The 13,640-nt window shown below is 34.1% G+C and overlaps 1 long non-coding RNA gene across 3 annotated transcripts; it reads left to right on the forward strand.

Moving 5' to 3' along the window:
• The first annotated feature begins 394 nt into the window (after positions 1 to 394).
• On the forward strand, positions 395 to 5,312 carry LOC112589044 (uncharacterized). 3 transcript variants are annotated; one of them, XR_003113215.1, is made up of 3 exons: positions 395 to 441; positions 589 to 721; positions 4,615 to 5,312. It is a non-coding gene; the product is annotated as an uncharacterized LOC112589044 (long non-coding RNA). The 3 variants fall into 3 exon arrangements; XR_003113217.1 differs by having other exon boundaries at positions 418 to 497; XR_003113216.1 differs by lacking the exon at positions 395 to 441 and adding an exon at positions 484 to 510.
• The last annotated feature ends 8,328 nt before the right edge of the window (positions 5,313 to 13,640 follow it).

Genomic DNA, 13,640 nt, shown 5'->3' on the forward strand with positions numbered 1-13,640 from the left:
CGATAGTGAAAATCCAAAATTATTTTACAAAATTAGTTTGTTTATGCACAATTTTGTAATTTTCGTGTATTTGGGGTTGCGTTAATGTTGTTCCTGAAGGTTTGAATAGTAGAAATATAGTTATTTCCCTATTTTAATCAATTTAGTAATAATGATATTATTGATAATTATTTATGTAATAATGTATATCGGTAATGTGTGGATTGCATATGTTATTAATTTTATCGTAATTTTTTCATGATTTAATACTACTTAATGAGTTTTGTCCAAATGGCTTCCGCCATTTCGTGTGTCCTAGTTCTATATAGGGATGTGTGTTCGAAGGATAGTACGTCTAGTTAATATATATAGGTTTATGCCTGTCGGTCTCCATTTTGTACATATTTTCTGTCAGCTGTCAGTCATGAGCTGTTAGTTGTACGAGCAGAAAGGGAAGAAAAAGTAAAAATGTATTATATTAACATTATTACTATCATCGGTACATTCGTCCTGTGCCGGTAGTAATAGCGAGTGTGATTCCTTTTGATATGTATATATAGAGGTATAACTATACATGGGAGAGGTTCTTTAATATTGTTTTTGTTGCAGTGTTTCTGTAATGGAGATGTACGCATAAAGACAGAAATTCTGTTGCTCGGGCTCCTCTCAATAAGGGAGATGAGCAAGATATGTTGGGAGAGGACATGTAGGAGAAGAAAGGCGGAAACCTTTTGATTATTTGGTAAGATAGACTTCAGGGAGAATTTCGATGCATATGGTTTAAGGAAATTATTCGGGTAGGTATTTGGTATTACGCGCCTTCTCGAGCTAAGTGGCTAAATATGTTAATAAATACGTAAATAACGTAAATTAAATGAATATTTTCCCAGCGGGGCGACTTCCGTGATGTGAGGTTATCTTTGCTGACAAATACTTGTTCTTTTTGTTCTTCGAGCAAAGTATCAAATTTTGTTAATTATTATTCCGGTGTCTGATTTTTCATTAAAATTTGGAGTGAATTTATTGGTTTCTATTCGTTTTATCCGAGTCTAATCAGAATTGTGTGTATGTGAACTCTGGGCCTATTGTCTCGGATATACCAGAATCTCAAAATTTATTAATTAATAACTCAGCAACTAATCGAGCTAGACAATTGGTTTTGTGTATGTAAGTATATCTTCTCACTCGCTAATGAACAGTATATTCAGAATTTGTCCAAGTTATCATGGAACGAATTTCGATCTGAAACCTTATCATGCAAAACTTAGTTGGAACGATATCAATTTTGACACTAAATAATTTATTTCCCAGGATCTAGATGAGATAATTGGCTCGTTCTTTCACGTATAGGTCAGGTTTTAAGCCTTCTTTCTGAAAATTTAATTAGTTTTGTCCCCAGTTACTCAGGGAAAATTTCAACACAAAAAAGTGACATTCATTGGGTTTGTCGCAACTGTTTCGACATGAAATCTGCACAAGTCTGTAGCTTTCGGACTATTTGCCCAACGTTAATGATTTTAAGCTCGTTAACTTCGGCTTTTCGTCTACTTGTAGGATTTCTAAATAGGAATTAGGCCTGACGCTCGAAACATTCTGCATTATATTATAATTGTTGGATTTTCCTTGTCGCTGAGACAATGAGGTTATAGTAGTCTTAGCATGATTCCACCATGTCAGTACGTCGGCTTTTTTTTGGAAAACGCGAGGGTTACTTATATTAATCTTGTTTGTTACAGAGAGTGAACGAGTTGCCGTATTGCACACATACAGGGTGAAGAAAAAACCACGGGACACCTGAAAATTTCGAAAAATATACACTTTATAAAAAATGTTTCAGAGAAAAGTTGTAGCGTTGAAAAAGATCTATTTACCGATCTTAACAATTTGACCTTAGGTGGCGTCATCAAGATCAGGACAGTCACTTCGGATTTTTTAAATGGAACCTCCAATTTTTTATTACATACTTTTACAACCCTTCTTCAGACCTTTTCAAAGCACTATGGTTTTATCCAATTTGAATAAGCTGTTCCGAAGTTATCGAGTTTTTTAAAGTAAGATATCTAGCCAACTAAGGCAAGATCGGAGGATGATCCAGCCAACTAAGGCAAGATCCAAGGATGATCCGGCCAACTAAGGCAAGATCGTAGGATGATCCGGCCAACTAAGGCAAGGTTGGGAGTTGTCTGGCCAACTAAAGCAATACTGGAAAGCTTTAAAGTAATTGTTCAAAATGTCCGCCATCAACAGTTTGACAATAAGCTAATCTATCGTAAAAAGATGAAACGGCTTTTTGAATGTAATCAGCAAGGCTGAGAGCATCTTCATCAAGAATTCGATTTCGTAAGTCATCCAAATTTTGTGGTTTCGTTTTGTAAACTCTATCTTTTAAATAGCCCCACAGGAAGTAATCGTTAGGTGATAAATCGGGTGATCGAGGAGGCCATTCTATAGGTCCTCTTCTACCTATCCATCGATGAGAAAACACTGTGTCCAGATAATTATGGACCTCCCTTCCGTAATGTGGGGGGCACCATCTTGTTGGAACCATGTATGCTCGAAGTTGTCATCCATGATTGCTTGTATCGCTAGAACTATTTCGTTTCTTAGCATATTCTCATATTTTATCGCTGTTAGATTTCCGTCAATAAAGACTGGCCATATGAGAACATTATTCTAAATGTCTACCCAAACATTCACTTTTTGTGGATACTGCGTGTATGTTTCTTCAATCCAGTGAGGATTTGTATCTGACCAAAATCTACAATTGTGTCGATTAACGTGGCCATTTAACTGAAATGTTGCCTCATCTGAAAATACTACATTTGATAGATTTTTAATTAGGATCTTCGACTATTTTTTCCATCATCAAATCACAAAATTCAATGCGCCTATCAAAATCATCTTCATTTAGCTTTTGTACAAGATGGATCTTATAAGGATGGAATTTATTCATTTTCAATATTTTAAGCACAGACGTTTGATCTATTTCATGTTGCTGTCCTACTTTGCGGGTCGAATCATGCGGATTTTCGATAAAGGATTGTAGAACATCTAATGATTTTTCTACACTTGTTGCTGATACTGGCCTACTTGGTATTGCACGATTTTTCACACTTCCAGTTTTCTGAAAACGCTTTATCGTTCTTTCAACGGTAGATTTTAAAATGGTATTACCCTGATTACGAAAAGTTTCATTAAAATGCTGCCTCACATCATTGTACGACCTTAATCGATCATCCCATCCTCTCATCATCAAAAGAGATATGCGTTCTCGTTCTGAAAGACTTGCCATATTGTCAAGCAGAAGTGGAAAGATTTAGTCTAATCGACTAAATTAATATTTGGATCAATTCAAAGTTATTCTAAAGACAGTGCTGAAGAATAATGAGAGTACGGAATGAAGTGCAATTAAGTCAGCTTACAACTAGCTTCAAACTGTTTCTTAATAATTTTCAAAAAATTAGAGGAATTTCAGTCGAGTTTGCGATTCATTAAACTGTAATGAGTATTAAATGAGTAAATGGAAGAAATAAACAACGAACAGCAGATTTGTTCAAATAAATAAATAACTGAAATAAATCAATCAACGAAATTAAGACAAGCCAATAGGAGCCAACGCCTGGAAGTTCGTCGCGCAATTATTTTTACGATTTGGCCGGATCATCCTACGATCTTGCCTTAGTTGGCCGGATCATCCTGCGACCTTGCCTTAGTTGGCCGGATCATCCTCCGATATTGCCTTAGTTTTAAAATAAGATATCTTGGCTAGATATCTTACTTTAAAAAACTCGATAACTTCGGGACAGCTTATTCAAATTGGATATAACCATAGTGCTTTGAAAACGTCTGAGAAAGGCTATAAGAATATGCAATAAAAATTGGGGGTCCTATTTAAAAAATCCGAGGTGACTTTGTCCTGACCTTGATGACGCCACCCAAGATCAAATTGTTAAGATCGGTAAATAGATCTTTTTCAATGCTACAACTATTATCTGAAACATTTTTTTATATAGTGTACATTTTTCGAAATTTTCAAGAGTCCCGGGATTTTTTTCTTCACCCTGTATATATATATATATATTATTCTAAATATGTATTTTGTATTCCTTTTAAAATATAGTTATACCTTATGTATGTACATGTGTGTTATAGGGGTTGTCCTATTATTAATTTCCTTTAGATTTTGCTTTTTGTTATAATGAATAACTTTTGATAAATCTATAGTAATTATTAATCATGAATCAACTTCGATAAAAGTTATAGCTCATGCGTGTCTCGATATAGGAATTCGTAGCGTAGCGTAGTGTTTATTTTATCAGAGAGATAAGCAGTACTAAGCGGTTCCATGAGTAGTATGCGTCAGATCTTTCGCAGCTTAATTTGCGTCGGTTTAGTAGGTGAAATATTATAGGATTGTTTGGTCGTTTTATCCGGCAATTTGGTTAGTGTAAAGATTAGCGATATATAATAAATGTTGTAATGTTAGTGCTAGTGAATATTCAATATTAAAAGAATTACAGAAACCGGATTTAAATTATACTCGTGATAGGGTGTCTGTGGGTGATACATTAGCTTTATGACTGTTGCCTATGATGTTTCCTCAGTGTTAATAATAATTTTGATATTATTTTATAGTGACAAATTTGGATAAGAATCAGATGAGCGCGAGTGGATTCGCCCGGCGGCCGCGGCGCGATGGCGCACAGTGGGAGAAAACCGTTTTACCCGGACAAAAGGCCAAAAATAAAGTGCTATATTCAGGACTATACTAAGACTTTTTATAATCAGGAATGTCTAAATATTACGAAAAAAGAGATTTTTATCCTATGCATAGCCCACGTGTCTGTAAATCGTCACTTAAATGTAATAGTAATAGAAAGCAGTGAGAAACTCAGTATGTTATACTTTGATTTGACGGTGCCCAATGTTAACAAAACCTTAAAGGTAATTCAAAATGAGTTGTATTTCATTTAGTTCTATCCTTGTAGACTTTATGTGACTGTTTATATTTGCCATTTGATGAAATAATATAGACATAATCATATGGTATCATCCTTATGTTTAAAAAAATATTCAATCAAGTGTTTTGTGACATATAAAAGAGCCAACGCAAGCCAACACTCAAAATTAAGCATGAATCAAAAGTCTAAATTATGAGCTTAAATTTCAATAAAAAAGCAGCTGCACCTACTTGCCCTTTACTTGGAAAACGACATATGAAATTGGTATCACAACAGTACTGCGTTCGTCCGAGTGGCGAACAAAACTGCAAATATACATATTTATCCTGAAATCTTTACGAAAATGTTATTTCAATAATATATGAAGAAATTAGGCAATATAAAAATCATTTTTAAAAGTTTTGTAAATACAGTAGTGTATTATTGTATAAAAATAAAACTGCAAATGCGAAATCCAAGATTCGTGAATAGTTTATGTATTTATTTATATATATCATATCATTAAAAGGTGAAAATAGTGAGGTTGCTACATTTTATCGGTAATACGGATCTCATTAACCACTTCGCAGTCGGGCGAAAATGACTTGTCGTGCCATGTGTGTTGGAACTTGTTTTTTAAAACTACAGCGAATAAACTATACGGTGAAATGGCTTGAAACTTGAAACGTACTTTGAGTATGATATCTCACGTAATAAACATAAATTTAATTATTTCTTAATATTTTAAATATACGTTCTTGTTGAAAATAGGTATATAGAATCAGATTTCTCATAAAATCTTACTATAAAATAGGCAATTTTGATATTTATTTATGCTGAAACAGTCCGATAAAAAAATCTGAAAAAATTCATATGCAACCATCATTTGCTAATGAAATAATATTATACATTTCAAGCTATTCTTAACATATTGCTTTCTCCTTACAACCTCCTTAATACAATCATGGAACAGTGTCCTCGAAATCATTATGAAATCCTTACGAAATCTCCATGTAATTGTTCGGATTTCTTCTCCCCGCCCGTCAATTTTTCGATTTTCCCCCCGCTTTTAAACTTTTCGGATTTTTCCCCCGTTTTTTAACTTTGTATCGAATTTCTCCCCCCTCCGCTCGCCAGTTTAATCAAGTGAAATTGTATGAAATCAAATGAAATCATGTAATCGGTGGGACAACATTTTAGCTAGTGGTTACCCCTTTGGTAGCACTTTTTCTCGCGCACATATGCGTCACTGACAGTAAAGGAGTTAAAGAAACAATAAGATTTGAAGATATTAAAAATAAGTTTAGCCAATCTTGGTTATCTATCTCGATAATTCGTGCTATTTTTCGCTATATTTCCTGTTTCGAACCTTATAGGGTTCTTTTTTAATATGTCAACGGACAAAAAATCAACAGAAGTTAAATTGGACCCCTGAATAAGCACCTTATAAACAGTGTTGGTATTGGGTACTTTCAAGATTATCTTTTATAAGTTGCGCATCTGGATATAAACGTTTCACTAATACCAGTAAACTCTCTGCTGAGTGTTGTATTTTCGAAAAATTGTCGAGCAGTATTTCATCACTAAAAACATACGTGCCATTCTATCTACCGCTAGGTGGTGTGGAAAAGATAGCACCGAAACTTATGAAATATTATTTGTACATATATTTATTTCTCTGCGATATGTATACGCGCGATACGTATCGCCGAAAACATCACGCGATGCGTATCACCGAGAACATTGTGCGGTGACGCCGACAAACAATCGTCCGCGTGTCATTTTCTCTGTCTCGATACTTTGGCGCGACGAGCCAGCTACGCGGCATTCTTTCTTCTTGATTCGTCTATCTATTTTTATTAATAACTCCAAAGTTTACGTTGTCATTTTCAAAATGATTTCGGCCATTTGTCTCTAATTAATGTATTGTTTCTTTCTTGGACGCGTTGCGTCGAACATCCTGTATAGACTAATATGCTGCGCGGATTTGTAGTGACAAATGAGATTCGTGATCGAGATTGTTGCCATGTCCATGGTAATGACATGGTTCAAACTTGAGTCTCATTTGTTACCGCTAATCCGCACAGACACATCAATCGATATATTATATCAGACGTATCAAGATGTTAGTCAAAATATCTCGACGTGAACTCTTCGAGTTTTTAATGGAAAAATCTTCTGAAATGTGGCTTATACGATACAAGCACGTCTCTGGTTGTATCAGAGCTGTTCACGGCAAAAATATATCGGATGATGAGTGGAAAATAGTGAAAGAAAATATTCATAACCATTGTGGAACTATAAAGAAGAGATGGGAAGAATGTAAAAGGCATAAAGAAAAGTTTTTAAAAAAATACGATGTCTGGCTTACACAAATTGTTACACTAATAGCCCCATCTATTTCTCCAGGTAATATGCAAAGCATAAATGTTTATATAATACTATGTATTGTTGTATCGTGATATATAATTACTCTTAAATATTTTATTTCCTCGCAGAAAAAAAGTCTCAGAAAAATTTCTCGTCTTTGTGTGAGCGTAGTAAACGAAGAAGAATTCAACAACTCAAGAATAAACATTCAGCGGATGAATTGGCATATGCAGCACAAATGCAGCTTCGTTCTGAAGGAAAATCAGCTGAAGCAAACATCGTGAAACAGGTTATTGTTAAGACAGACAGCTCTACATCTATACTGGACAAGAAAGTTAATGATGCTTCAAGTTCCCAAAAAAATATTAATATTATTCCATATACTCCTCGGGAAGCACTTGCTTTCATGTTAGATACTGATATGTCTAAAGCATCATATCATTTAACAAGAACGCAAGCCAAATTAAGAGGAATAGATTTGTATCCATCGTATGATAGAGTTAAAGAGGCCAAACGAGAGTGTTATCCATCTTCTGATTTTATTACTATTACCGACACAAAAAGCGAAATTAAATTACAAGCATTGTTGGACCATACTGTCAATCGAATTATTGATCGAATTATTGAAATGCAGAAAGACGTATTGTTGAGTCTCCATCCAAATGTTTGGAGTAAATTAATTCTTATTAGTAAATGGGGATGTGATGGTAGCAGTGGTCATTCAATGTACAAACAAAAATCTGATAATGAGGAACTTTTAACGGATCGAAATTTGTTTCTAACTTGTTTGGTATCTTTACAGCTTTTTGTTGAATCTAATAATAGCAAAACAATTGTGTGGCAAAACTCTCGCCCTTCTTCAACAAGATTCTGTAGACCCGTCAAACTACAGTTTATAAAAGAGACAACTGAAGTAATACTTGAAGAAAAACAATATATGGATCAACAAATTCAAGCTCTTCAACCAACTATAGTGACCGGGTTTACAGAAATTGTTAGTATACAACACAAACTATGTATGACAATGTTAGATGGAAAAACCTGTCACGCAATCACGCATACTCAATCACGCCTCATCTCAAACTTGCAATATGTGCGGGGTAACTCCAAAGAATATTAATAATATTGACAAAGTATTGCAAAGAGATGTTGACATGAATGTTAGCGATTATGGGCTATCAACATTGCACGCGTACATTAGATTTTTTGAATGGTTCCTTCATGTTGCATCAAAGTTGGACGTAAAAGTATGGTGCAAAACGAAGAATTTTAAAGATCAGATTGAAGCACGAGAATCTATTTTACAGACAGATTTTCGGTCAAAGATGAGTTTATTGATAGGTCTTGTACTTCAGGGTAAGGGTTCAACTCATGATGGGAACACTGCTCGTAAATTTTTCGAAAATGTAACTCTCTCTGCTGAGATTACCGGTATCAGCGAGACACTTATATCTAGATGCGCAACGATTTTAAAAGTTTTGTCATGCGGGTTTGCTGTAAATGTCGATGCATTTAGGACGTATGCTTTAGAAACTGCACGTTTATATGTTAGTATGTACAGTTGGTACCCAATGCCAACAGCAGTTCATAAAATTCTTATTCACGGAGCCGATGTAATTGCTGTCGCTTTACTCCCTATTGGCATGTTAAGTGAGGAAGCCCAAGAAGCCCGGAATAAGGATTTTCGTAGATATCGTGAGAAAAGATGCCGTAAAACATCGAGGCAGAATAATAACCAAGACCTGATAAATATATTTTTGACATCATCAGATCCGATTATATCTTCAATGAGATCTGTATTACCGAAAAAATGTAAAAGTTTCAATACTGAAGTTCTTCAGCTTTTAGAAGTTCCTGAAACAGTAATGGCAGAGTAGCTATAAAATAGCTATGCAAAAAAGTAGTTTTTATCTTTGCGCAATTCCATTTTATTTACAATTTTATATTTTTGTTTACTGGAACAATAAACTTTTAATTTAATATTTAATTGTCCTTTTATTTTATTATATCCAAATACTATTATTAGCTTAAAAACTTTCTTGTCTCGCAACTTATTACTTTAGTAATTATTTGTTCATATTAACAATATCTACCGTGTAGTATCACTATTCATTATTTGTTTAATTATTTGGATTGGACATTTATTTTGCTATTTTTACCTGATAATTGTACTATATGCAAAACTAAACACATAGGCAATATTTACAATCCCAGATTTCGTTTTTTCCAGTTTTTTTATATAACAATATGCTACTGAATTTACAAAACTTTTAAAAAGGATCTTTATATTATCTAGAATCTTTATATGTTATTACAATCACATTCCCGTGAAGTTTGCGAGATAAATAAGTATCTTAGAAGCTATGTCCGCGCTAAGCGGCTGTTCCTCCCACTGTGTGGCGACGCCACGTAAGCCTGCCACTTAAGGCTGCCTTGGCGTTCCGGGTTAGGCTTAACGTTATGCTTGTCCCGCCATTTTGTCGTACGGGTGAGTATAAAATTTTAAAGTCTTGATGTGTGGCGGTTATTTTTAACATAGTTTCCTTGTATTATGCGTTTTGCTCACGAGCTTAAGAATAAGAATATAAAATATAACTAGGGCTAGTAATAAACTATATAAGTTAAGTGGTATGTGTAAGTGTATTATAGTTAACGATATTGTATGACTTAATTAATAAGAAAAGTGCATTATATTATGCATTATATGAGAATTTATGCATTATAGAGGGGGATAAATAAGAAATTGTGATAAAATATATATAATATATTTTTCAGAATTCCGTAACTTGTAAGCTGGTCAATAGAATGGACTTTCAGCTAGTGTTTTGAAAATTCTCAAGGTAATCTACCAGAATATGTTATAAAAATTTAATGTTCCATTTAGAAAATTCTGTTGACCTAGGCATGGCCTTGGTCGCATTTTCTGCAAAAAGGGATATTTCTTTTATTTCTTTTATTTATATGTATTCTTATTTACCAAGTAATTTTTATTATAACAAGTTTTTATACTTCTTCGAATTTGACAGATACATATATATGTATATATATATATATATATATATATATGTCCTTCAATGGACATATATATATATATGTCCAATCAATATGTACTTCAAATCAATCAACCTGTACATGTATATGAATACGCAGATATATACATATATATGTGTGTGTATATGTATGAGTGTGAGTAAGTGAATAAGTGACTAAGAGTGTGAGTGTATTAAATATAATATAGGTCTGTGAATACCTTGATTTATAATAAAATGTAATTGTTTCAGATATAACATGTAAAGTGGTCACACGAGATGCTCGATGTGGGTAAAGTGTCGCATGCTTACAGCAAATTATTGTTGTCGGCTTCAATCTTTTTCCTGACTTTAGCTAATATTAATTCCTCTTGTTAATTTTGAAAATTTCCTTTTGCAGGGCGCAAGTCGAGGAACGTTGCACTGCTTATAATTACCCCTTTTTGAGACGTATGCAAGCCTTTGGTAGTGGAAGACCGAATAAACAAATAATTTCTTAATATGAGTGGAAGACTCGGGCCGTGATACTGTACAAACAATTTCGAGTGAGTAAAGTATTTAAGAGTGAACAAGAGAGTAAGTTTTATGCTAAGTAAGGCGTCTATGCGTAGCTAGAGTCAGCAAAAGTTAGTTTCAGGCTGAGTAAAGTATTTGAGTGTCTTTTGAACCTGAACAAATGACTTTCGTTATTTTTCAAGTAAAAATTACCAAATTTTGTTAATGGACGTTTCAAATAATTCTTTAATTTTAACAAGTAATTAATAATTATTAATTGACTCTAGTTTCCTTCCTATTGAATAATTTTCAACTTTGACTATTGCGTGTACTTAGTCTAACTATTCTCTAAGTACGCAGGTATTAAAAATTAATTATTTAAGCTTTTCCTAGTTTTCACATGCTGTACGTATTAGTGGGGGCCTTGGAGGTTTCCCAGTTTCAGGTTTGACATTTTTTGTTAGTAAAACTATTTGTTCTTTAATATATCTCTTAATTGTTAATACTTAATGAATTTTCAGTATAGCTATTAGGTGGAGGCTTTCTTATACTTCTAATAGAAATTTGAATCGTAGTTCTAAGTTTTATGGTTACTGAGATATATCGAATTTTCTCTGATTGGTTAAAATTTTGAATGGCTATAACTTTTAAGCTATTGATTTTACAAGACTTCCGTCAATACAAAATTTGTAGCATTTTAAAAGGCCTTTCAATTGCATTAATCGATTTGGTCAAATTGTTATAGTTTTAAAAGATACACGCTTTCATTCTTAATTTCGACCGTGAATAAACATTTTGGATGATTAAAATTAATTATGTTTCTTATTAGCTTTCGAGTTTTAAGGCGAAAAATTAGAATGGAAGAGAGCACGTCGTGAGACGTTACAATGGGCTTTAGAGTAGTAGTAACAATTTAGAATGGGTTGGGTTTCAGTTCCGGGTGTGGAACAGTTGGAACAGGTTTTTAATGAGTAATCAGAGCCGTCAATTAGAGCATGTAAGATGGGAAACGTATACTCAGCATCGTTGTCGACGGGGTTTCGAGTATAATATCAGGGTGAACATAATACGACTTTAAGATTTAGATTAGAGTATCCCTTTGCTCTCATGTATAAGGGTATACGGAGGGTTGATTGTTGTGGATGTTCCGTAGTATTTGCTGTAGCACAGCGTGGTCTATCGTAAAACCAATGCATCCTGAAATAGATGCAATATGTTAGCATTCATCCTGGATCAATGTGTGAGATTTTGAGTTTATCTGAATGCACTATTCGAAAATGGCTTCTGTAAAGAATTTTAACATTGTTATTCGGAAGGATTTGTATAACCTTGTAAGGGCCTGTGTATTGGTCAGAGAATTTTCCTTTATTAGGTTTCTTTAATAGGAACACTGAATCACCCTCTTTAAAATTCCAAGGGTTTTGTCTCCTGTCGTAATAGTATTTGTTCCTTTCTTTTGATTTAACTAAATTTTGCCTTGCTTCATTTTGTGTATCTTGCAATTTGTTGAACAAATCCGTGAGATAAGTTTGGTAAGTGGGTTCTGTATGATCTTCGATAGGAACGTAGGGAGAAGGAAGTCTGGGTATTCTTCCGAAAATTAATTCAGAAGGAGAGTATTTGGTACTTTCGTGAATATGTGTGTTGTAAGAGAACATAGCTAAATGTAAGTGTTCTTTCCAATTTGTGTCATAAATAACTTGTGTTTTAAGTTATTCCATTAAGACGTGATGAGATCGTTCAATTAATCCATTTGACTGTGGGTGATAAGCTGTGGTTTTGTACTGTTCTATCCTGAAATTTTTCGCAATGTTTTTCATTAATGAGGTTAGAAAGCTGGAGCCTTGGTCTGTTAAAAGGATTCGTGGTGCGTCATAGATATAAATGAAATTTTTGATGAAAGCATCGGCGATTGTTAGCGAGGTTGTTTCAGAGAGGGGTATTGCGAGTGAATATTTAGTCAAAAGGTCGTGTATAGTAAGGATGTAGGAGTTACCCTGACTAGTTGTAGGTAAAGGTCCCATGATATCCATAGAGATTTTATCGAAAGTGGCACCAGGAGTGTCAGTAATGATCATAGGCTGCTTGACTTTAACACGAGTGAGTTTCTTAAGTTGGCATATGCGACATTGTCGAATAAAATTTTGTATGTCCCTTTTCATAGTGTTCCAATAGTAGTTCATAGGAAGCCTATTATATGTTTTGGCGATACCTTTGTGTCCTCCTAGAGCGCTTGCATGGTATTCTAAAATTAGTTTCCCTCTATCCTCTAATTTAGGTATTTGTATTAATCCTTGACAAATAGTAATGTGCAAAGACGTATCTTCATTTGTTTTAATATTTGTTTATGAATATATTCCCATGGGATGGTGTCTAAGTAAGGTGTTTTGCAAATAGAGAAAGAGGTCAGTTGTAATTCGTTAGATACATCCACAAGAGACTTGATGCAATTTTTTAGGTTGTCTGCTTCTGTCATAGCCTTCTCATCTGGTTTGACGGGTAATGATAAAAGAACATTTTTCCCTATAGGATTAACCTTTGCTCTTTCAAGCATAATGTTATTATAATTAGGTAGTTTCCCGGCTTCTATATATTCTTTAGAGTCATTATCAAAAGGTGATCCATCGCCCTTTATAAATATAACATGGTTATCCTTCCGTGTTAACAAAGACTCGCGATTGATTCTAACTTTTAATTGAGAAGGTTGTCTCACAACATCGCCTATCTCGGCGGGTATAGAAAGTGTGTCAAAGATTTCTCCACTGGTTTCGGAACTGGTGTCATCTACGTAGTCTGGCAATTGAGAATCTAGGCTGTCGTCGTCAGA

This window comes from Harpegnathos saltator, unplaced genomic scaffold, assembly GCF_003227715.2.
Source record: "Harpegnathos saltator strain DR-91 unplaced genomic scaffold, Hsal_v8.6 scaffold111, whole genome shotgun sequence".
In the NCBI taxonomy this organism is placed as follows: Eukaryota; Metazoa; Arthropoda; class Insecta; order Hymenoptera; family Formicidae; genus Harpegnathos; species Harpegnathos saltator.